The 24,204-nt window shown below is 46.1% G+C and overlaps 1 protein-coding gene across 4 annotated transcripts in view; it reads left to right on the top strand.

The window, feature by feature from the left end:
- Positions 1–24,204, top strand: part of SEC14L1 (SEC14 like lipid binding 1) — a 106,075-nt gene that overhangs the window by 28,390 nt on the left and 53,481 nt on the right. For 3 of the 4 annotated variants that reach the window (XM_059732168.1, XM_059732167.1, XM_059732169.1), the window contains one exon: positions 164–284. The gene's annotated coding sequence lies outside the window, so the exon portion shown is untranslated. Of the gene's footprint in view, positions 1–163; positions 285–23,784; positions 23,890–24,204 lie in introns of those variants that run through there. The other variant, XM_006269211.4, reaches the window with a different exon arrangement.

A 24,204-nucleotide genomic window follows, 5' to 3' on the forward strand; every position in this document is an offset into this window, starting at 1 on the left:
TTGGCAGGGGGTTGGATCCTGGGGCATGAGGTTCTTGTAGTGTGAGGCTACTGCCTTGAAGGACTTGTAGCCACAATATAGGGGAGGGCAAAGGGGAAGAAGGTTCTCAGTGATTTCCTAGAGGATATGAGTGAAATAAGTCCTTTTATTCTATTAATGCCAGGAGACTGTTCATTCCTCTTGGTGTGCTGACTTCCCAGAGGTCCTGCTGACTGAAAGGAAGACCGGGTTTCTAATGGATGTTCATTGTCTTCTGGGAAGTAATGAAGCTCAACTGGTCATGGGTGAGTCTCTCTCAGTCTGGTTCTGTCAAAGCAAAGAAACGATGATGGAAAGAAGGTTTAAGATAGCCTCCATTACCCTCAGTCCTGAGCCTCAGCAAAGAGTTGTTCGCAGAAACACAGAGTTGGTTTCCAGGTCTTAGCCCAATGGAGGAGCTCTTGCATCCTCTGTAAGTGAAATGGGGATTGATGTGTTCAAGTTCTATGTTAATCATTCAAGTCTGGGAAGAGGGAGATGCATTTGAAAACCTGGCCCATGGTGTTGCCTCACCTGTGACAAATGTCTCAAACTATCGAGGTCTGAGAAAGGGTTCTCTAATACCCAAACGCTTGCTTATACCTATACCAGCCATACAGTTGGTCCAATAAAAGACAACACCCAGAAGATTTCTTGTCTCTTACATATCTTAGCATAGCATCACCTCAAATTATCAGGGCAAGCCTGCCAAAAATAAAGCTGGATTAAGCTGCCCAGCATCTGTAGGTGGGGTTGAACAGTTAGGCGGTGCCTGCTTCTGGTAGGACTGAGAGATGAAGGGTGTGTGCTGGCCAAACAATGAGCAAGGGAGCTCGGATAAAGGAGCAACTGAAACGATTTGTTGTTTTCCTCAATTTGAAGCACCTTCTGCAATCTTCCAATGCCCCCACCCTCCCCCTTGTGCATGGTAGGTGCTACCATCAGTGTCTGCAAGACTCTTACTGTCTTCCTCCAAGCATTTCTCTGCAGGGATGCCTCCAAAACTTTTCACAATGGTCAGGCAGCTTGTGGGCACTGCTTATCATACTGACTAGTGTTGTCACACTATTTCCTTTTGCTCCCTCTTCATCTTTCAAACTTAGATGGAAAGCTCAGAAAGATGGTGACTGTCTTTTCGTCTATCGTGTTTACCATGCTGAAACCCTGAACCATGACTGGGCGTGCAAAGCATTGGCACCTTACAGCTGAGGGTTTAGGCCTAACAGACAGATTGTACCACCCTCAAGGGGAGAAGCTCCCTACTCCTTGTACAGCCCCAACAGCCAGAGCATTTATGGAGTCAGTCATCAAAGCTGGGCTGTGTGATTAAGCAGGGCAGATTTTGACCCTTAAGAGAGCTGAGGCTGGAATCCGGTTGCATGTCAGTGATTGTGAAAATCCTTTGCCATGTTATGCAAACTTTTGAACTTTGAATTGGAGGAAGAGGAAATATATACCTACTCCTTTGATTTGCACAGGAATGGAGAGCATGGGGATTTGGGCTGTGGCCCTGACTGTTAAGAAAAGTATACAGCAAAACAGCTGCTTGGTGTCAGCTTTCCCTCCCTCCGCCCATCTCTGTTTAAAGAGCTGTTGTCATGTGGGAAGCCTGTTGGCCTGGCTGTGACAAGCAAATTGCCTTTCCTAGATTTGAATGTGAATATTCCATGTTTGAGATTTTCTCCGTTAATTTGCTGAAGCAAAAAGCTCCCAGTCCCAGTTCTGGAGCCAGGGAAAAGGGGTTCAGCTTTTTGCTGACTTGTGCTCCAACCTTCCCACCCTACTTTAGTGAGCCGCAATGCTATTCACCTCCCAATCAGTTATGCCTGCAGTAACTTAAGTTGGATGCTCTCACAGTGGCAAGAAGATGGAGTGACAGTACCTGAGAGGCAGTAAAGTCTTGAATAAATTCACTGGAGACAAAATCATGAAGATGCTAGAGTTGATCCTACTGACACCGGGCTAGATTTTGCTCCAGCACATTAGCTAAGTTGCTCAGAAACTTTGGGAATAACCAGTCCCTGCCTCTGATCCAGACAAACCATTTCTATTTTTCAAATAGAGAAATGACCAGCTTAGCCTGGCGTGGCTGAGCACAATCCTGCCCCACCGGTTTCAGCTGTAAACTGATCTGATTTCAGTTCCAGACCAGTTGCTTTCCAAAAGGCTTTGCCAAAGAGCACCATCCATGGGTACAACCATGAGGTGTGACTTCAGTAGTGAGGACTCAGAGGCTTGGGCTTCGTGTGTCTGGTACTCAGGTTACCTGATGGGCTGCTGCTGCTGGAGTGAGTTCAGATGTGTCCTCCTCAGGTTGTACTTGCATCTCCTGACTGCTGTATAGTCTTAGTGCCTGAGAGGGAGTGGGGAGGAATACCCTGTAGGCAGGGCAGTAGGAGGTACGCATAGGTCCTTCCTGGGGTCTCCTAAGGGAGAGAACAGCTCTGAAGACTTGGGTTTCAAAGATACCTTCACACAAACCCCTCAAAGTTTTCTATTACATTCCCCCATTTCCCTCTACCTATTACCTCTACCAATAAACAGGAGTCTTTCTGTAGCCTCCTCTGCCACTGGTGATGCTAACAATGAGCAGCAGCCTGGGTGGCCAGAGATGTGTCACTGCATCTAGGTGCTGAGCTAATGTATCTGGTGAAACAAAGGGATTTGGGTCAGGCTTTGTGCTTAGGAAAGTTGTTAAAAAATGTGCTGAGGCAGTCTCTTGGGACTTCCTAGGTGAGATTTCACCATCAGTTGAGGGGAGTGATTTTTCACTGCCTCTAGTGTTACCAACATACTCTCCTCCTGCTCACCCACATAATGATTAATCACCCTAGAGAGAACCAACTGCTCTCTGGGTATCATAATTATAGTTGCAAGGAGCATTCCCCTGGCGAAGGTCTGGTGTGTCAGAGCTTTAAAAAATAAGATTCTGAGATGATCGGCCCTTCAGCTTTGAGAAATGAGTGTACCTGCAGACCTGCGCATACATATGGCCATGGAAGTCACATGTGTACACACATCCACAACCATCTTATACATATGTGCTATCATAGAGATCCTGTATGCATGCAAAAGCATGGGGCTGACACACATGTACTTGTCCATGGGACTGCAGAAATGGGCCTTCAGCTGAATCTTAAGACACACGTTTCAGACTTGTCCAGTGCTCCAGTATCTTTTACAATGATGAAAATTATGGGATGAGGCAGGACTGGCCCCATCTTGCAGGAGGAACAAAGTTCAGGGCCCATCTCACTCTGTGCTAGCGGGAACTGAAGGAACAGTTGCTCTCCGTCCCCAGTGCATTGGTTACACAAATTCCACGCATACTAAGATCAAGATCAAACAGCAGTGGGGCACCTTGGAGGAGAGGGAAGGACAGGTCAAAAGGGATCAGCACCTGATGAGCATAAGCAGCAAGAACTGGGGCCTCTGTAAACCACAGATGAATCCACTTTGCTTTAGAGCTGCTTTTGTTCTCTGACCAACCTAGCCATGCCTGTAACCAACCAGCAGCAGAGTTCTGTGCTTCCAGCTGTCTTTGCATTGGCTTCAATAAAATTAAAAAGACTTTTTCTCCCAGTAACCAGGATTGACAGCACTTACTTTGCCTTAAAAATGTGTAGCCAAATAAAATGCACACATCTGCAGTCCAGTGAAATCTAGGCTACGGATCAGCTCCAACCCACTGCAGGGACTTATACCCCCAAGACACAGATGGAATGAATCCTTGGCTGCATACTCAGCAGAAAGTTTCAGAGCTTTCAGGAAAGTCTGCTTAGTCCCAAAACAACACAAAGGCCATTCAGCAGACAGGTGAAGAGGCCAGTAAAGGGGGCTATAGTCTTGGGAATCGAAACACACTTTTTGACCTCTGCTTGCAACACAGTCTCTTGCCTGTGCCCTAGAGGCCTAGACAGTCAACCTCTGTTCCACAGTATCACTGCAATATAGTTTAACCTTTAATTAAGGATCAACTTCCACTCAGAGGGTGCTTTTAGCAACTCCCTTGAGAGCTGCTTTTAGATTCCAGGGCTTGTGTAGCAGTATTGTCTTTCAGCAACAAAACCAAGATGCTGTAACAAACTCCACGGGTTATAGTTCTCCAAGCATGCAGTGCAACCTCAGCACATTAGTGAGACTCTCTCATGTCTCTGGTCCCAAATGAAAATCTTTTTTGCGGCGTGAAGAAAGCCGGCTGCCCCAGGAAAGTCTTTCACAGATGCTAGGGGCTGGAAGGGACCTTACAGATCATGGGGTCCAAATACTGGCTTCATTTTAGCTAATAGAAGGAGGCCAGTTGTATTTGCCTGAGTGAGGTGCTAGGTGCAAAGGACAGAAAAGGTTTAATGTTCTGTTGGTTTTCTTTTAAACTCAGGCTCTGCAATCTGCTGAGCTTGCGAGCTGGGCATTCCAGTGAGATGCCATCAGGCTTAACTGGACAGCAATTTCTTAAATATTTTAAAAGCTGCCTGGAATAAACCGAATGCTTCTAAGTGACCTAAATTCCATTAGAATGCTATAAAATTCATTAGAAAGTGCACTTGTGTGCCTGCCAGGAACGAGCCACTTCAGGCTTTCATCAGCCTGTCCAGGCCCAGATGCTTTATGAATGCTTCCTCTAGCACATTTCAGGGAGTGTATCACCACATGCTGCTGCTGGAGCCAAGTGACTTGCTCCTTTGGGCTTTCCTCCACCCCTTCCCAGTAGGAACTGCCCTGCTTTTTTACTAATCGCATAGCACAGGGGTTGTCACCCGGGGGTATGCATACCCCTGGGGGTGCTTGGACCAGTCCTAGGGAGTATGCGTGGGTGGGCAGGGATGGAACGCTGCTGCCGCCTCCCAGGAGCAGGGCCATGGTGGAGCGAGAGCAGTGGCGCCCCTCTGTGGGATGGGGAAGCTCATGCGTGGCAGTCACTGCCGCCACACACCAGCCCAGTGAGCTCCCCCCACTGCTCGGTATCCAGCCGCTGGGGGTACTTAGACTAAAAAAGGTTGAAAACCCCTGGCAAAGCAAACCAGACTGGTGTCGAGTCCTCATTCCACTAGCTATGCAGAAAGCGATACACCAGCTCCAAAAAGATGTAGTTTGTGCTCAGGTCCTTTAGCCAATCTTACATACTTTTTCTCTCTAATCCACATCCATTGCCACCTGCTTTGGGCATCCTCTGTGGGACCCAGGAGAGCTAACTGTAACTCCTGGCAGTTACCTTTGCAAAGGGCTTTGAGAGGACGTCACCAAAGTGCTGCATAGGCCTCCAAGAAGCTTCTTTTTCCTCTCCCTAACCCCAACAAGGTAGTGCACCCTATGCTGAAGTCCACGTGGATGCTACTTACTTCACTGCTAGCATTACCTGTGTCATTGGGATTAAACCTTGCTTGGGCCTGCCTACTTGTGCCACAATCACACTTTCACAGACAGTGCAGACAAACCCTCCTAGTCCTGGAAATGCAGAGCTCAGTTTTGCATGCTCTGTGTTGACTGCACCTTCCTGTGCCCTCTGCAGCTTCTGCAACATGCAACTACCACCTGTCTCTCTAGAGCTGGGCAGATATTTTCACCAGTGGCCTCAATTTTGGGTGGTCCTGTTTTTAGATACCTATTGTTAGATGCCTGTAGGAGCCAGATTTCCATACACATGCAAACGTGTTCCACTGCCTTAAAATGAGAATTGCATGGGTGCTCTGCACTGTAGGCATCTCCAGTTGGACCTTCAAAAAATGCAGGTTCCTCAAATTACAAGCTGCTTTTGAAAATACTGGTCTATGCTGGTGGGATCTATCAACTAATTCTGCAAAAGTCCAAAAGATGGACCTTCACTGTTACTACTTTCCTGGGTTGGGTTTGAACTGGCAATCTGAAAAAGAAAGGTTGAATCCTAGTCCCTAGACCTGTCCAGTGCCCTGAGAGTCCTGTGCAGTTTGGGGGTATATCTATGTAAAATTATATATTCTATTTTGTTTGGGGAATATCATTTATTCCTGTAGCTCACCCTGTGGATTCCTGTAACAGAGGTTTGACATACAATGAACAGACGTCCCGGAAGATGAGATGGAGCAATCAAGGACCATTAACAAAGAACAGCTCTTCCTTTCTGGAGCAGATTTTCTAGCAGCAAGGCCCATGACTTGGAATGATTCTCTGTACTTACAGCTTAAGTACTTAAGTCAGAGCTGGCCTGCTCACCCCAGCTGGCAGCACATGGCCAAGAGGACAGAGTTGTTTTGAAAGGCAAACTTCTCTGAGCCAGAGGCGTTACTTTCTATCCCCACGTGCAAGAACCAAGCCCTGAAGGCATGATGGAGAGCAGCCTTGTTTAAGGCTTGACTCAGACTTGAGGCTTGGCAGAGTAAAGTCAATCTGTGGAAGGCTGCACTGAGGAGTTGGAGGTTTTCTGTAGATCTGGAACTGGCCCATAGCTTTTTCAAGAGTAAACTTTGTGAATGGTGAGCCACTTTGTTCCACAGGACTGTTGGCCAGATGCTGCCCTGCTCTGACTGGGCAGCTTCCTAAAACAGGAAGCCAACAGCAGCATCTGCCCTCTGCGGCAGGCAGGCTAATTGGCTGCTTCACTCAGCTGTGCTGCTCAGCCCTCTTGGAGCCCCATCTGGACATGGCTACACTTCTTCCCAGCATATGCTTTATTTGAATTTTCCGGGTCCCAGCACAAAACCAACCACTCTGCCAGGGATGTTTGCATCCCTTTGCGAGCAGCTGCAAACCAAAGTGAGATAAAAGCAGATGGTTTCAATAGCAGCCTCCCCCCTCCCTGCTCTCCCATCAGATAAAGAGATGCTGCTTTGCCTCTTCTGTACCAGCACAATTCATTTTCATAAGCGAAAGGAGCTTGAATTACAGGACGGCCTTACTGCCAGACAGGTCCGTGTTAAACTAATATCCTGGATGCAGGGCCCAGCTGTGTGTCAGGTGCCCAGAGAAGGATGAAATTATTTCCCCATCAATCTGACAGGTAGCGTGAATTCTCTGCCTGCCCGTTGTCTCTGATGGGGTTATTGTTGGTTTCTTATTTGCTGCAACCCCAAATAAATTCCCTGAGAGTTGTCTTTGTGGGGGTTGGGCTGGGTGCTCTTGCCTAAGGCAGGCAGTGTTACTTCAGTTATCTAAGCTGTATCTTAGGCTGGTTCTTAACTCAAGGTTTAGTTGCTTGCTATCACGTAAGTGGCTTTGTCTTGCCTGCTACCTGCAAAAGAGAGCTTTTTGTTTTTTCTCCTTGCCTCCAACCTCAGATGGCTTGGGGCTAGGAAAGCCCTGTCAGTGCCCCTCTTCCTCTGTGTCCTTGGAGAGGTGACTTACAAAGGACACCCAGTGTTTTCCTGCTCCAAAGGATTTCCGTGCTGAGTGTTTTTAATGAGAACATCCCTTGTCTATCCAAGCAGTTTTGATTGTATAACATGGAGAAAGGGAAATGGAGCTTTTTTGGATGACTTCCATCTTGGCTCCAGGCAGGAGCAACACAGTGCACTCAAGTCATGTTGGAGGAAGACAAGTAGGGAGTATTCTGTGTAGCACAGTGGCAGCGCTGTGTAAAGATAGCCATGGGCAAGCTGGCTCATACTGGAGCTTAAATGGTGCAAAGTGTACCCAAGTAACTGCACACAGGAGCTCAGAAACCAGCAGTATAGGGACAGAAGTTACACATAAAATAGTATAAGTGATCAGAAACTGGTTCAAATCTGTAACACAACAGAAGATTAGTGCACATAAACTACTTTCAATATAGCCAAAACTGGTTTAAAAGTCACTCCTACTGCTGCAGTCAAGGCACTGACCCCAGTAGTTGCATCCCTGAAGTGCAGGGCCTCACTACAGTAGCTCCCCTGCTTCCAGTTGTGGAGCTAGCTCAGATACCTCGTTATGGTGCTGCTTTGTACAGTTTCAACACCAGTTCCTGTCAGTTGATGCCTCTGAGACCCTCTGTATATGACCTGACCTATATCATCAGTGCAATCCATGCTACTATTGTTTGTGCTTTCCCCAACAGCTGGTCAGGTATCACAGGTCTGAAAATGTGCCTTTAAGTACAACTAATCCAGACAGCATAAAAGCAGCAATTTTCTGCCTCTGCCACTAAGAGTTTGAGAGAAAAAATGCAATTTCTCACTATCTCCTTCCGTTTGCTATCTGATCTCTGGCAAGGGAGCTAGATGGGGGAGGATGTTTTCTATATTTAGCTTTGGAGAAACTGTTATAAATAATCAGCTTAGGACACTGTGCTCTCTTTCTTTATCTTTTTCTTTTTAAAATCCTTGTTATCTGGCTCTAGGCTGCAGCATGCCAGCTTTCAGTCTGTGCTAGGTTTTTTTTTTCTTTTCATGGAGTCAGTTAATAACCTGTTTTAAAAAAAAAAAGAAAAGCGCACCTACAGCTGTTCCATTTGCAGCTGCCAGGCTCTGAAGATCATTACTGGCCCTTGGAATCCAAGTCCCTACTTTGCATGTAAAAGTGCAGATGAATAGGAACCAGGCTGAGGAGATGGCTGCTCCTTCTGCAAGAAGAAAAGGAATGTGATTTAGGTGGCTATTTTTAGCCTTTTCAAGCCAAATGTAAAAAGACCCTTGAGCATCTTTTGTCCTGCTAAATCTGATCATATGCATGATGTGGTTCCTATGGTACATTGATCCCTAGGGCTTGTCTGTTGCTATGGGTCAGCTTGAGTTACATCACGTTAAAGGGATTTGCATCCACAAATTTGATTTTTGTTGTTGTTGTTGTTGCAAATTATCTGGCATTTCAACATGTCTTTAGAAGTAGGTTTACTGAGATGCAAAATGAGTTTACCTGCAACTCCTGTGCAGCTGTGAAGTTCTTCTAGGGCAATCCCTCAGTGTTTTGCCTGCTACCTTACCTGTTTACCCTCTAACGGCTCCAAGGTCATCCTGAATGGATGCCACCTTTAAATGCTGGTCTTCTGTTGTTTTTTTCCAATTTCAGTTTGTTGGGACATCACATAATCTGTGTTTCAGTGAGATTCTGCGCAGAGGTCTGGAGCTTCCCTCTCCTTCAGGGGAGAGGATCATGTGATGGACCACCCAAAGTCTAGTCACCACAGTGCACAAAGGGGTTATTTGAACCCCAGCCAGTGCCCTATTGAGGCCTGTGAAAGTGTGGAGGACAATAATAGGATCGCTGGGAGAGCTGAAGGGGTCTGCAGCTGCTATGAGGAACCATACCATAAGTTTGCGAGAGATCCCTCTTCTGAACAGCTGCTTTTTATGGACTGCCAGTGCTGATCAGGATAGAGATTAGAAGGAGACTGATCTTTTTCAAACCAGTGAATCCAGAGGCGGATGCAATTCTGGGACCATATGAGCTCCTGAATTGCATGTAGAGGGCCCCTTAAGATCAAAGGATGAGACCCACATTGTGGAAGGAGCCGGTTCCAGTCTGTATTGGACGTTGCATCATAATACAACTCTGTGGGATTTAAATAGTTTAGTTCAGGTTACTGTGTGGGCAGTAGTACCAGGATGGTGGACTTGTCTCTGTCTCCAGGGCTTTTAACCCCCATGCAAATGTACAGCCACCACTGAAGCTTTCTGGGTCTCACCTCTTGGCCACCAGCCATAGGATTCATTGTTTTCTCTCTCCTGCTCAGTAGTCCCCTTTGTGCCAACCAAGCCCCTCCTTAGCCAACTGGCAGGTTGACAAGGAGGTGGTTTGAAAAAAATGTGTTGGTTTTTATTACAGCAAAAAGTATAGAAATGAAAAAGCACTAAAATCACTCATCTGACTTGTGGTTTTATTAATGACCTCAGCTCTTAATCAGCATGAAGTATGAGGAGGTAAATTGGCCAAGTTGTGCTACACAAATACTGTCTTTTAAAAAAAAATCTCTTTTTAAAATTGTATTTATTAATAAATCCAATTTATCAAATAACAGATAACAGATTTAACATTTAAAGATGCATCTAATCCCATAAAATATGCAGTAATGTTAGTCCTCCATCAACAGTGTTCCCTTAATCCAGGTCAACGTCCAGGGCCAGCCTGTCCTATCCTGCAGAACCTGAGGCCTCAGGGGGCCCCGCAGCCAAGGGACCGTGCCCCGCTTGCCCCCCGCTGCCTGCGCCATGTTTAAAGGGCTCGATGCAGGCAGGGAGCCCCTTCCCAGCCAAGCAAGGGAGGAGTTCCCAGCTCTGCTCCGGGCCCCGAGGAGGGATCCCAGGCGTCCCCAGCGCATGCTGCCCCCACCCCACGCCCCCAGCAGTGCAGCCCACGTGCGTGCAGCCCAGCCCTGATTAGTTTATTTCTGTGAGTTTATACTGCAATTAACTGCAATTTTGATTTTACAATGGATCAGAGGACCCCAAAACTATATCTTGCAGGGGTGCCCAAAAATTGTGGGCTGGCCCTGTCACCATCCACAGGAATCCTGTATTCTTTTCTTCCTTTCAGTCAATGACAGTTTCATTGTTTCTGTTGATGTTAAGGTTTTGTATTTCTTCATCCTCATATAATTCGTTCGCCCCTCCCACTTTTCCCCCTACAACTCTACATAATAGACACACAGTTTTTAAATAGAAAGATACTTTAAAGCAATGTATCGGAGGGGCACTGCAGAAGTGTATGCAACTTGCAGAGCACTTCCCGCCAGTCCAAGTTAAAAAAGAGATCTTAAGCCAAAGAGTGTTCTGCTTTGGCACGAAGATTGCGGGGCAATGTAGGTCTCGCAATACTATGCAGATGGGTAGTGGTTCCTCTCCACTTCTGTGCCCACTCTGAGTGCTCCATCTTAACAAATAGTGGCATGGCACATCTTTCCACTTTGCCTGTTTGAAAAAAATCATTTTTTGTCTTTTGGACACACCTTAAAGTACCATTTTCCAAAGTAAGGACAGACTGCAGGAGTGTGCATACCCTGAACCCCTGATCCCCATCATTCCATTGCCTTCCACTAGTATCTCGCATGTGTAGGGTAACGAAATGCCAGGATGCCTACAGCAGTGGAGTGATGCATCCTGTGGTGTTTGCACAGGACCCTGTTTATCTTAGCACATCACAGTGCCCTGTGGCCTCAGTGAGGTCAGGTGAAAATAGCTTCATCAAGGATAACAATGCAGTGTGAAATCACAGCTCACTGAACAGTTGTTGTAGATCATTTGCCAAACACAGGAGTCTCAAGGGTATGTCTGCCCTTAGCTAACAGAAATTGATATCTCACAAAAAGCCCTACCATGGTTTAGTAGTACACATTAACAGGTTGATGTGAAGACAGCATTGGAATCTGTAAATGGGAGACTACTGAAAAGCAAAGCTTCCCATTTCATACTTAAACAATATTTCAGTGCACTCCCAAGAATATTTTTCTGATTTATTTCAGTTTGTCATTTTTTGCCCCTCACCCCCCCCCCCCCCCCCCGGCAAAAAAGAAGCAAACATCTTATTTCATCTTAGTCTTAACCAGAATTTGGAAGATTCTTCCAAGAATGATCTGCTGTTTTACAGCAGTAGACCATCTTTTGAAGGAACAAAATAAGCAAACAAAATGAGGTAGGACTTTGTATCTTAGTTTTGGTAGAGCCAAAGAGCTATAAACACTGGGAGAGTTTGGATCTGGAACCAAATCTTAATTTAATGGCAGAGGCCCATTATTGCCATCCATACCTATTTAAGAGTGTATGATAACAGAGGAACAGACAGATGGTAGACAGATTGAAGTCAACACATTCCTGCACAAATTGGCTGTATCTAACAGAAAAGGGCTGGATGACGGTAGCAATTATGCTTTAAAAAACAAAAACAAAAAAACACTGGTTTAAATCTGGATGCTGGTTTAAATGTGATCCACGTTGGTTATGACCAAAAGTGACTGCAACATAACAACTATTCATTGACTTATTAGAAATATTTAGCAGTCATATTGAAGCTAATAGCTAACATTGTGAAGATAATAAGAACAACTGCTGACAGCTACAAGAAATACCAGGAACTATAGAAATCAATTATATCCTCCCACCCACCCCTAGAGGGATGGAGCCAAAATCTCTACAGTGATTTCAGTGAAGTTATGCCAGTTATGTATTCAAGATCTCAGAAGGTATTTTTATCCGCATAATATGTTCTGACCTCCCCAACAAGGAGGTCAGATTGCAACAGAGGATTTTATTACATGGCATCATAGTTAACATTATTATATGTGCAGAGTTTATTCTATGCACTGTCCAGGTCCAAGATGAGGCATGTTAGTGTCATCAGTCTGGATAAACTTGTACAGAGGCTGCCCATGCTGAACAAGATCTGTAAATGAAGGACACATCCACTTTCCTATTTCTCTGCCTAGCACTTTTCATGAGCATTACACATATTTGAGTCTATAAGGTAAAAAAAAAAAATCAAAATCAAATGAACATTTCCCTACATAGGATGCTTTCCCTTCAGGTTGTTGCATCTGCAAATGTGTTACATTTTTTGTACATCTTTCTTTCTTTAGTTAAATAATCTCCAAAACACAGGATTCTCATGGAGCACAGCTTGGTACTTCCCCATGATGATGAAAAAAAAGGAAAGAGAAAGAGCACATATGACAAGGAAAGAGATTGCCTTGGACACAGGACTGGAATTTGCAGAAAGCTTTGTGCTGATTCCAGTCTACATGCATTTATTTCCAGAGGCTTGTGAATAGCAATTATTAGATGTACATTTCTAAAGTGTTTTCTAAGGATATCCTTAGATGAAGGCTGCTAGCCAAAATCAAATCTACACTGCCTTTTATCATGGTATAACTGTTTCAATTAGGAATTATATTTTATTTATTTTATTTTATTTTTACTGAAATAGTTACATAGGTGCAATTTCTAATCTGAACGTTGTTATACCAGCATAAAGAGGCCTTTTCCTCCCTTGTCTGAGAATAAGCTGTAGGGCTAGGGACAGACATTCAAAAAGCCTGAGCCTGAAGTGATTCAGTCTTTGCTGGTTAATCTAACCTGCAAAAGCTTGAACCAATTTGGAGGTGAGTAGACATTCCCTTTTCATTTCAGAAATGCAGGCACATGCCTTCAGTGACTCAGGCTAGAAGCGGGGGGGCACTAGATCAGCCCTCCCTTCGTTTCCACGATACTGAACTGAGGGGGGGCATGGCCAGGCCCCAGAAGGACATTCTGATTAGCACACGGGATGACAGGAGGCTGCCACTGCCAGCAAGTGACACGAGTTTTGATTTTAGCAGTTTGAAGTGCAGTTTCCCAGAAACCCCTCTACCTATCTCTTTGAAACTTGGCATGTTTCATGCCCTCTGAAAGGGATACCACCCCTGCAATTTTCATCTCTATCAGGCATGAAATGACAAAATTATAGGCATTTTCATGATTCCCCATTATAGTCTATGAGCGAAACATCGGAACACAGCAAAACAATTTCGATGAAACGAAACAGAGCAGCACTTCGAAATGAAACTAAACGAAACACCGTTCCTTCAAAACGGCAAAACAGAAGTGGAAATGAAACGGTGCTGTTTTGCACGGCCCTAGTGTTTTATCACCCCATTTAGAAAACAACAGAGGGACATGCCCAGTAGGGCTGTGTGAAATTTCCCAGCCGTTTCATTTCAACATTGTTTTGACTCATTTTGAGGTCAAAACAGCAAAATCAAAATGAAACAAAGGTTGTTAAAACAGCCTCAAAACAAAACGAGGCTAGTCGAAACGTTTTGAAAGTTGAAATGTTTCAACTATAGCGCTGGGGATGGGAAGTCAGCCCAGCTGGACTGACTTCCCATCCCCAGCGCAAGATCCAGCCCATCCCTGGCCGATCTAGCGAAACATCGAAACACAGTCAAAACAGCCTTACTGTTTCGATGAAGCAAAATGGAACAGCTGTTTTGAATTGAAATGAAATTCGATACAAAACAGTGTTCCGTCCAAACCTCGAAACTCAAGGTGAAACGAAACGGTGTCATTTAGCACAGCCCTAATTACCAGCTACCTGTTGATTCTGCCTTTGTCACAGCACGGACTGGAGCCAGCATGTGGTCTGCTAGCTAATACATAGATACCTCTCAGCAAGGCTGAGGGGAGGAAGGAATTCCAAGTTTATCTCAAACCGGTTTCAGCCATTTTCAAAGTGGTTTATGTGCGCTGAAAATCTGTTCTATTACAGGTTTAAACCAGTTTCTGATCACTTAAACTGGTTTATGTGTAATGTCTGTCCAAAGCCTAGAGGTGTAAGAAGCTTGGTACCAGTGCGGCATCGTTCATATAAGTGGGGACATATCACTTTAACTATACCAGTGTAGTTAAAGCAGTATAACGTTTGCCTTGTAGGTGCAATCCAAGTCCTATGGAAGTTGACAGAAAAATTACCAGTGACTTTGGTGGGAGTTGGAGTGGAGCTGGATGTATTGGATAATTTAGTATCATACATTATTAAGATGGGACAGTTTATTATGTCCTCACCATTAGAAAAGCATGCAATACTATATAGGCCAATTGAAACATTTTTCTATACCCTAAATAGGTTACAAACAAAAAACCTGCATTAATGCCCATTGAAGTTGACTGGGTTATTTCTGTTGCCTCCAGAGAGTGTTTGGAGTGGTCACTAGAGGCCTGACCCACCAACGGTATCCCCCAGCATTGATCCTTATACCTCTGGGCAAGCTCACTGACTTCTTCCCTTCTTCACCCGCAAACCTAGTCACAAAGACTTCTCCAGTAGCATGACTAAGCGCTCTGCTGCCACGGTGTAGACTGGGGTGAGAAAAGTCCAGCCCATGAGCTGGATCGGGTCCGTGGCTGACTCCATTTCCCGGTAGCCCCTGCCCATGTCACTGTAGCTGGTTTCCATGGATACCCCAGAAGTGGCAGGGCCATGACAGCATGGGTCCAGGGTTTCCATGGAGATCAGCTGCAGCAGCACTGGCAGGACACAAGGCTGGGCATGGAGCTGCTCTGGGGCAGGGATTTTGCAGTGGTGACAGCATGGCCCAGAGCTAAGGCAGACTGCCCATACACCCCAGGCAGGGACATGCAGGCAGCGAATCGCAGCTCTGCCCTAGCTCTGGACCACAGTGTCACCGCTGTAAGATCCCAGCCCCAGTCCCAGAGCAACTCCCCACACCCTGCCAGTGCTGCTGGGGCTGGTCTCCATGAAAAACCTGACCCCACATTGTCATGGCCCTGCCGCTGCTGGGGTCTCCATGGAAACTGGCTGCAGCGATGTGAGCAGGGGCTTCTGGGAAATGGAGTGTGGCCGCCAGCCAGATCCACCATTTTGTCCACCCCTGGTGTAGACATACCCAGGTAGACCTTTTAAGTTACATGAGGACTGGATGGCCTGGTAAGTGGTAAGCTGATTTTCATTTCTACAAAACTAACACCAGCACTCCAGCTGGGAATGCTCCAGGTCACTGTGTCATCTGACGGCCCTTCATAGAAGTATATGGAGGGACTTGGCTGTCTCAGCATTTCAAAGGAAACAGTGCCCACATCTCTAAGTCCCACTGTTCCTGGGATGCTTGGGCACTGTGGTTGGCAATTACAATATAGGTGCTAGCGGTTTACACACACAGAAAGTTAAGTGAGCTACTTCCTCTGCTCTAGTGTCCCTAGAGCTTTTTCTTCTTGAGCCTCCGTCCCCCTTCCCCACCCCTGCAGCAAGCTATAAAACCTCTATAGCCCACTGGTGCAACAAAAATTGCTCAGCTCCCCAGCCCTGCCTGCACAGCCCTGGTGCAGTGAGTGGAGCTTGGCAGTGGGGAGCCCCGGGGCCCCACTCACCTGAGCAGCAGCAGCAGAGAGTCTTGCCCGCCCGCCTGCAGTGCCACCCACAAGATGGAGGCAGTGGAGCGAGCCCACCCTTACCCCTTCCTAAGGTCTCATCTCGGCCCTGGAGGGCCAAGGTAGCTCCTCCATATGCTGTGCTGGGCCGGGCAGACCCCCTGCAACCTGCGCATGGCCCCCCAGCAGGCCTCAGATCCCCAGTTGAGACTGCTGCTCGAGGCAATGGAAATGGAAATTGGTGCAGCAGCATTGGGAAACTGGCACCATTTCCACCATGGAGCTGTCAGCTCGACTTCCAAAGCTATTTAAGTGACTAAGGGTGCAGGTAGGCACTGGTGTATTTTTCAAAAGCATCTAAAATAGTTAGTGTCTAAATCCTATAGATATTGGTGAAAATTCCTCTGGGATCCTACCTGCATGTTAAGGCATGTAGTCTTCAGCGCAGCTAGCACAGCATCCTGCATTAGCACGCATCTCCCCACATAATTGATAAAATCTTTATCCAGACTTTTGCACCACAAACTGAGTAAATCTTTCCCTTTCCACTGCAGAGCAAGTTTATCACAGTGTCCTATGCTGATGCTCAAGGAGTGAAATCAGATTAAGTGTGTCGCTGATGCCACCAATATTAATTTCTGCCTTATCAACCTCATGAGGGCTATAAATATCTCCTGGGAGTGAGGGAATCAATGTTGGAACTGATGCTCCATCAAGAGTATAAGCCAACCCCCACCTCTTATGTTTTCCTTAGTTACAATGCCAGCAAACCTCATACTGCTGCTGCTATCCCTGTGCTTTATGGGCAATGGCATAAAATTCCACATTGAAGCCACCGTCTGGATAGCTTTAGACTCTGGGGTGAAACCGTGTGCAAAGGCTTGCTGTACTCGCTGTGGTCACACACTCCGTCTGAGTCATAAAAGTTATGAATCAGGACTCAGTCCTGTATGTTGATACTGCTCTACGTAAATTTTAGCCTGCCACTGGTATCTGCCCTCTGACGTAGGCTGGTGGAGTCAGATTACTGGCAGCTGAGTCTGGCTGGCTGGCTTCCAGCTTTTGATTCAGTCTTCCCAAAGTCCCTTAAGAACAGAGGAAAAAACATATTCCTAACAGGTTGTGACACCAAAAAACAAAGTGTCTCAGGGGTTTGGGTTCTTCCAAGGGCTTTTTTCTATACCGGGACACTTAGAAAAGTATTAATAATGGTATGAAGTCGATGCACATGTTTGAGCAGGAGTCATTGAGTTAGTGGGCAAAGGCAACTTAACTTCTGAATGAGAATATTCTCTGTGGTTTAACATACTTTAAATTACGTGTGTTAACCATACACTTCAGGCAGAAGGCCTTCCTGACTTCAGACTAACACAGTTAACTACTTCTCTCTCTGTGTCTCACATCTTTAGTTCTTAACTTTGCTAAGTAAAACAAGCCCCTGAGACTGCAATTCATAGAGTTCTCAGTCATGAGAGTGCTGGATAAATATTACTGTAATTGAGATATGCAGAGAGTTATTAATCAGGAGTGTGGTGCTAGGGAGTCAAGGGATCTTGTTTATTTTAGGTTCTTCCACAGACTCTGTGGCCACATCCAGATGAGTGTACATGTGAGGTTTGCGGTGCTGCAGACCTATCTGCACTGCACACGCACATGTTTGCTGCGCTGCTAATTAGTAGCATGGCAGGTTGTTTTTTACACTGGGAGATCCTGGTGTCAAAAAAACCCACACCAGAAAAAGGTGAGGTGGTGCACATGACAGCAGCATGTGCCACCTGAAACCGGAGCCTGGCCAGTCAGAGCCATGCTCCAGCTGCCATCCAGGCTCCATGCACCCAGATTACTGCTTCTGGAGCCCCAGGAGGCCCTGAGGACCCCAGGTGCTGACCTCAGCCTCCCTTACCCCACCCGGAGCATTTTTCCCCATGCTAACTCCACATGCAGGGGCATGCACCAGGGCAAAAAGCAGTGGCACAAATTTGTACCACTGCTTTTTTCCCCACAGCAACCACATGCTCCTGGTTGTGGGGACACGGCTTGTGTGTGCATCCTTTAACACTTGCTTAGCCTAAATTTACTTGTTATAGTAGCATTCTTTCTCCTCTTTCAAATCCTTCCCAAAAACACATTGCCTTGAGGCTTAAAAAATGTATATATCCCTTCCAGATGACTTAATTGCATTCTTTAGGTGTATCAACATGACACTATTTGGGTGGATCTACATGGCCCAATATAGCGCTGCATACGGATGTGCACGCCGGCTATGAATGAGCTGGTCTGTCTACATAGCACAGTGGAAAGCAATGCAGATACTAACTTAGGTTACAGGAACTGGAGTTGCATCAGCTCAGTACTCCAGCATGAAACTTGATATGACTAATTTGCCCGACTAGAACACCATGCTAACGCAGCCATTCTGCTTCCAGTTCTAGAGCTTGGACAGTCAGAACTAGCTCCGTATCTGTTTCAAGGACGTACCTTTTAGGTGTAAACTTTTTGGTCCATACTTGAATGAGAATAGGATCTCCCTGGGGCATCGACCATATCTTAATACTGGTAATGTTTATCAATAATAATGCTTGTTTTACCTGGGAAAGGAGTTCAAGAGTAGAGATTATTTTATGATGTTGGGAATTTAAAGAACTAGACTCTGATCTCAGTAACATCAATGTAAATCATAACCCTACTGATTTGAATGGGATTACTCAAATTTAGAGAGCACATTCAAGATCAAAACCTGGTAATTTATTTTGTAGCATTTGCATTTACTTGGCCTTTAGCAATTAGCATTTCATCTATGAACAGTCTTTTACTCTTGACACATTTTTTCTCCTATTGTTACAATGCAGCATCAGCAGTGATACAAACTGCTGAACAATAAAAAGCAAAGTATGCTTAAATTCCTATCCTGACTATGATCTGCAACAGATATCAGGTCCATGGGAGCTGAAAATTCATGGATTTTTGTGGAATTTGCACTTAATATTACTTTGACCTTAGGTGTTTTATACCTTCTCTTTGACGCATGCCCAAAATATCAGTTCCATGCTGCTCCTAGACAAATTCACTTTAAGGCAGCTACAAGTATTGTCATTAATAATGTATCAAGCAAGCACCAGTGATTCTCTTTGATATCCATGATAATATTACCTGAAAACAGAGTAACGGGACATGGGTTGCTAAATAAAGAACACATTGTTGAAGAATGCTATTTGGGAAATGTGTCCAGATGCTGACCTTACATAATTTCTACGGGGCTCATCTTCCTTATTCTCTAATAAGCTGTACTCTAAGTTCTGAAAATATTTATCGTGTCATACTTTTATACTGCATCTTCTTAACTTCAGTCTTTTTATACTTTCTTACAGATAGAAAGCCATTTCTTCACAACCTTCTGTGAGACACTTCAGTGTGTTGCTGCTTCCTTCACACTCCTTTGAAAGACTCAATTATGAGATTCCCATAAGAAATGAGTCAATAATACTATAAACAATAACAGTCATAGTAAAATATACTTTTTAAAGCCTGATAATCTTTTTCTTGTGTTGTCTGTTTTGTTAAGACCGTAGGCTCTTCGGAGCAGGAGCTGTATGCCAAGTACAATGTCAGCATTTAAATAATACATTAATAATTCTTTCCCCTTTTGCCAGACACTCTAATTCCTTTTAAGAAGCCATCTTGATGAAGATTTTTTCTGGTTGATTTTTGAATCAAGGGAGTTGAGTAGAACAAGGAGATAGGCCAGTTGCATGAGAACGTGATATTTTGTCCAAATTCAACGAGGCAAAATTTCTGAGTGAAGAGACCACTCAGTGGAATCTGTGTGGATACAAATTCCAAGTCCTATGAACACTAAAAGTGATCAAAAGAGTTATATTACAACCCTTCAATTTGAGAGAAGGATATTAGGAGACAGGAAGTTGAGAGAGACCTTGAAAGACAGCAAAATCTTGTAACACAATATGCTAGGTGACTTCAACTATAATAAATATAGAAGTCGAGACTAGCCAAATGCCATAATGGAACAAGGTTTAAAGCTGCAATTTCCTGGCATATTTAAACAACTGCTTCTTGTAAAGGCTAGCTTCAGAGAAGACATGACGAGAAGCTAATCTTGATGAAGTCCAAATAAACACACAGATGCTCATTCAAGAAAAAAAACTATAGCAAAGCCACTAATCAACACTGGCTACATCATAATTGAATGTCAACCTCCTTTGCGTAGGGATTGTACCAGGAACAAGAATGGTCTCACTTCACTTCAGAAAAAGTAATGAACCCCACCCCACCCCGGGCAAATAACAGATTCTTAAGTCCAAAGAGAGGAAATAAAAATCCCTGGACAGCCTGCAGGTCACTACATATCCCACAAGAGCATCCCAGAGGAGATGAATAGAAGGAGGCCCCTAATGCCTAATAATTGTAAAGAACTTTGGGTGAAAAATACAATCAGTATAGAAAACATACTTTCTTTGTCTCTTGTGTTTGGGTCTATGAACTGCTCAAGTCTTCAGCCAGGTGGATTAGTGTGTCACAGCTATACTCTTTCTGGATTCAAAAGAACACATCTTTTATATGGAGTCCTCTTTTAACACAAATCATTTGGGTCACTCTGCTTGTTGGGGGAAAGATAGGAGAGATGAAAGCCACAGTCACTCAGCATGTGTTACACTCAGTGGTCTTGGGCCAGGATTGGGGCCCACTAGGCCACCTACTGAAGAAGCATGCTTAGAGAGGGAGTTTGGATGACCCACAAGGGTCTGTGAGAGAGGAAAGGCTGGAGGAAATTTCTCCTTTTTGGTACCTGAGTTATTTGGGCATAGGTTAGTGTCACACCAAGGTTGGCACCAGACGGAGAGATGCAAGAGGTAGCAGGATCACTGCCTGTATTCTCCACCGCATGTGAGCTGGTCATGCCTTCTGCCAGTTGTACTGGTGAGAATCAGAGCCATGCCTCTTTCAGGGTTCAAAATACAGATCTTTTATTTGGAGCTTTCCTTTAACATCAGATATTTAGGCCACTCCGCCTACTATGGTTAACAAAGGAAATCAGAAGAAAGTAAGTTTGCCTTCTAAGTTCAGGCTTCAAAAGTTTTTTCAGCTTCTTTCAGTAGCAGTAAGTTGCTTCAGCTCTTGATCTCTCTCAGCACCCTCAAACTTGACTCCCTTCCTGTCCCCAGCACCCCTGTACCTTATTGCTAAGCAGATCCCTCTAGATCTTTAAAGGGTATCTCTCTGCACCCTGTCACAGGTTCTGTACACCATTTTTGTTTTAAACTTACATTAAGATAGCTCTCTCCTGGCAATCCATATCTGCATAGCTTGCCAAACTCAGTGACAGCTGGTTGAAGAGACAAAGAACCCAGGAACATAGGACTGGAAGGAGTCAAGTGAGTCATAGGGCATTTATAGACATGCTCTGGGAGGCAGGGGGAGCGCTTTAATTAGTGAGCCGCGCTAATTCAAAGCATCCGAGCGTCACATGAAGAATGGTGGTGGGGTGCTTTGAAGGAAAGCTCACTGAACAAGCTTTAGTTTAAAGCACCTTGCCGCCATTTTTTCAGTGTGGGGATGCTGATACACGTGACTCGAGGCTGCTGGAGCACAGTAATTTCTACTCAATAAATCAAGCCTGCTGCAGCGCTGAATTTACAGCCTGTCGGAGAAGCCTCACTGCTCATCTATAGGAGTCCACAGAGTCCAGTCCCCCTGCAAACACAGGCAACCAAGTAATAGACGTTAAGTCCAAAAACTCCAGAAGAACATCTGCTCCAGCCACCGTGCACATTACAAGGTGAAAAGAAATACCTCATACCCAACTTGGATATTTCAGCACAAAGTGAAAACAAAACAAAATAAAAACAGAGACCTAATTATGTATCAGGGGAGAAAGGGAATCCCTTCCAGGCCCTGACAGGCAACTAGCATGGGATTTGTTAATTAAATATCAATACAGTGCATTGAGACCTCTAAGGAGAGAGGATGAATAGAGGAAGGAACCTGATATGGAAAGGTCTCTCAACTCCCAGCACAACCTTCCTTACTTCAGATTTCGCTAGTGCATCTCTTGTCCTTGCATTGCAGTTGCTACTGAAAATATTAAACAAGTCATTCAAAGAACAATTTTTGGGTAACCTCTCTCCATCCTGATAACTCTACTTTAAGCATAACTTCTTGTCTCCCTGTTAGCCAGCTCCTTATTCACCTTAGTTCTTGTAAAAATCCCCATCTTCTCTACCTTAAAGGGAAGGATGTAACAGAAAAGGTGCTGAGACATTTCAGTAATGAGTGCTTTAACAATGATTAATGGGTGAACTGTGTGTGTCCCCCATAAATCATCTTGGTACTGGAAGAGCGTTCATCCTATCAGTAAATGTAATAGCGGTGCCAAATTTGCCTTCCTAGAATTTCATTTTGACCCCAGCAGAAAATTGAAAGTCAAAGGAGAGTTTTATGTCTTTATTTCTTTTTTATTTAAGAGGACAGGGTGTCTTTAAGAGTCAGGATGTAACATGTAAATCTTTATTTTTTAGTTGAAAAACATGTTTGGGGCCTGAATTGGCTGATTCTGTGTCAATAGCCTACCATTGAGATCAGTGGGTCCTGTCCCCGTGGAACTTCTTGTGGGTCCAAGGCCTTAGATGTGTTCGGGTACGTTTGTAGTGCCTCCACAGTGATCCCAGGACCATGGCTGGAAAAAAAAAAAACCTTGGCCACTCACTCCTGCTCTGCTGTACAGGACAGGTTGTGCTGTGAGGTGAGAGTATCGTCTGTACAGTAACTATTTCACCAGTCCACTTGTAGGATGCTGAAAAAACATTGCATAGTTGCTATTCTACCCTGTGCACAGAGTACTGCCGTTAGGAACGTGCCGAGGAATAACCTTCCTCGGCAATAACCACCTGCCAAAAACTCAGCTACCTAGCGTTTTATAGCAAGTGGCACGTGTGTGAGTAGGCAGACTCGTTCTAGCTTTGGGATTGTCACAGAAGCAGGAATGACATATCCTCAGTCTCTGGGAGGGGGCCTATGTCTTCCCGAGGGGCTGTACAGCACCAGCTATGTACCCAGGATAGACTTAGACAAGCTTTTGAATACAAGATGTTCTTCTGTCCTGGGAAGAAACAGGAGGGTAAGAGAAATGTCGTAGCCGGGATGGTCCAGGCATGAACGATGCGCGCCTCCTGAGGCTGGGGAGGGCATGGTGACTGCCCACAGGCAGCGGTGGTGGTGTCAGTGGCAGGGGTATGTCGGTGGTGAGTGGAGATCGCCCACAGGCGGCCACAGCGGTGTCAGCGGCGGGGTGGGGGGTGGTGAGTGGCGACTGCCTGCAGGCGGTTGCAGCGGTGGCGGTAGCGAGGGAGGGGTGACAAGCAGAGAGTGCCTGCAGGCGGCGACGCAGGCATCGGCAGCGGCCAATTTTCGGGGGGGTGTGGCACGTGCCCTCCTGTGCTCTCCCTCCGTGTCGCCTGTAGGTCCAGGGGATCTTGTCCTGACCAGGACAACTAGGAGCTATGCCAATAAAAATAAATAAGGAAAAAAAAACCCCTAATTGCTCCTTTCCCCATGTGCCTCAGTTTCCCTGTCTGTAAAATGGGGCTAGCGACACCGAGCTTCTTTGGAAAGGGCTCGGAGATCAGCGCATGAAAAGCACCGTGCCAGAAGGCAGCGCTGGGATTCGCCTGCCTGGCGGCATAATGGGACTACGTCCGTCCAGGCCCCAGCTCCACAGCCTCATTGCAGACTGCTCTTTGCCACAGTGAGGGCAGGGGCCCAGCCTGAACAAGAGTCCCACCTCACCCAGCGGAACACCTATCTCAGCGCATGCGCAGGAGGCAAGAGCAGCCAGCTCACCACCGCTAGTGCGCAAACGCAACGGAGTAAAACCAAACAAGCCCCCGCGGAGCCAAACTGCGCACGCGCAACGTCTCTCAGCCCGCCGAGCTCCCCCTCCCGCGCTTTTGGGGCGTGCAGCCCCTCCGCTCCCCCGCCGCGCATGCGCACAGCCGGCCGGCGGCCGGGCCCCGCCCCCTCCCCTGTCACTAGTAACAACGGGCGGCCGCTGCCGCACTTCCCGTCCCGTCCCGGTCCCGGTATGAGGCCCCGGTGTGGCCGGCCGCTGTGACAGGAGGTGAGTGCGGGCTCTGGGCCTGCCCTCGCCCGCCTAGGGGTCCCCGCGACTCTAGGGGTCTGGGGTGGAAGCGAAGGGCCTCGCGGTTGTTGTGTGGAGATAATCCCCGGGTTCCTCTCCCCCCCCTGAGGGGCCTGTGGCTGGGGTCGCCCCTCGGGGCCGCCGCCCTGGTAGCGTGAGAGCCCTGCAGGAGCTGGGGCGATGCACGAGCCCGGGGTTTCTTAGGGTGACCCCTTTTATTGGGCCAGCGATGAACCAGCTTTCGGGTGCGAGACGTCCGTCCTCCGCCCTGGGCGCGTGGGAGCGGGAGCGGTG

Source organism: Alligator mississippiensis, chromosome 8, assembly GCF_030867095.1.
Source record: "Alligator mississippiensis isolate rAllMis1 chromosome 8, rAllMis1, whole genome shotgun sequence".
NCBI classification, from domain to species: domain Eukaryota; kingdom Metazoa; phylum Chordata; order Crocodylia; family Alligatoridae; genus Alligator; species Alligator mississippiensis.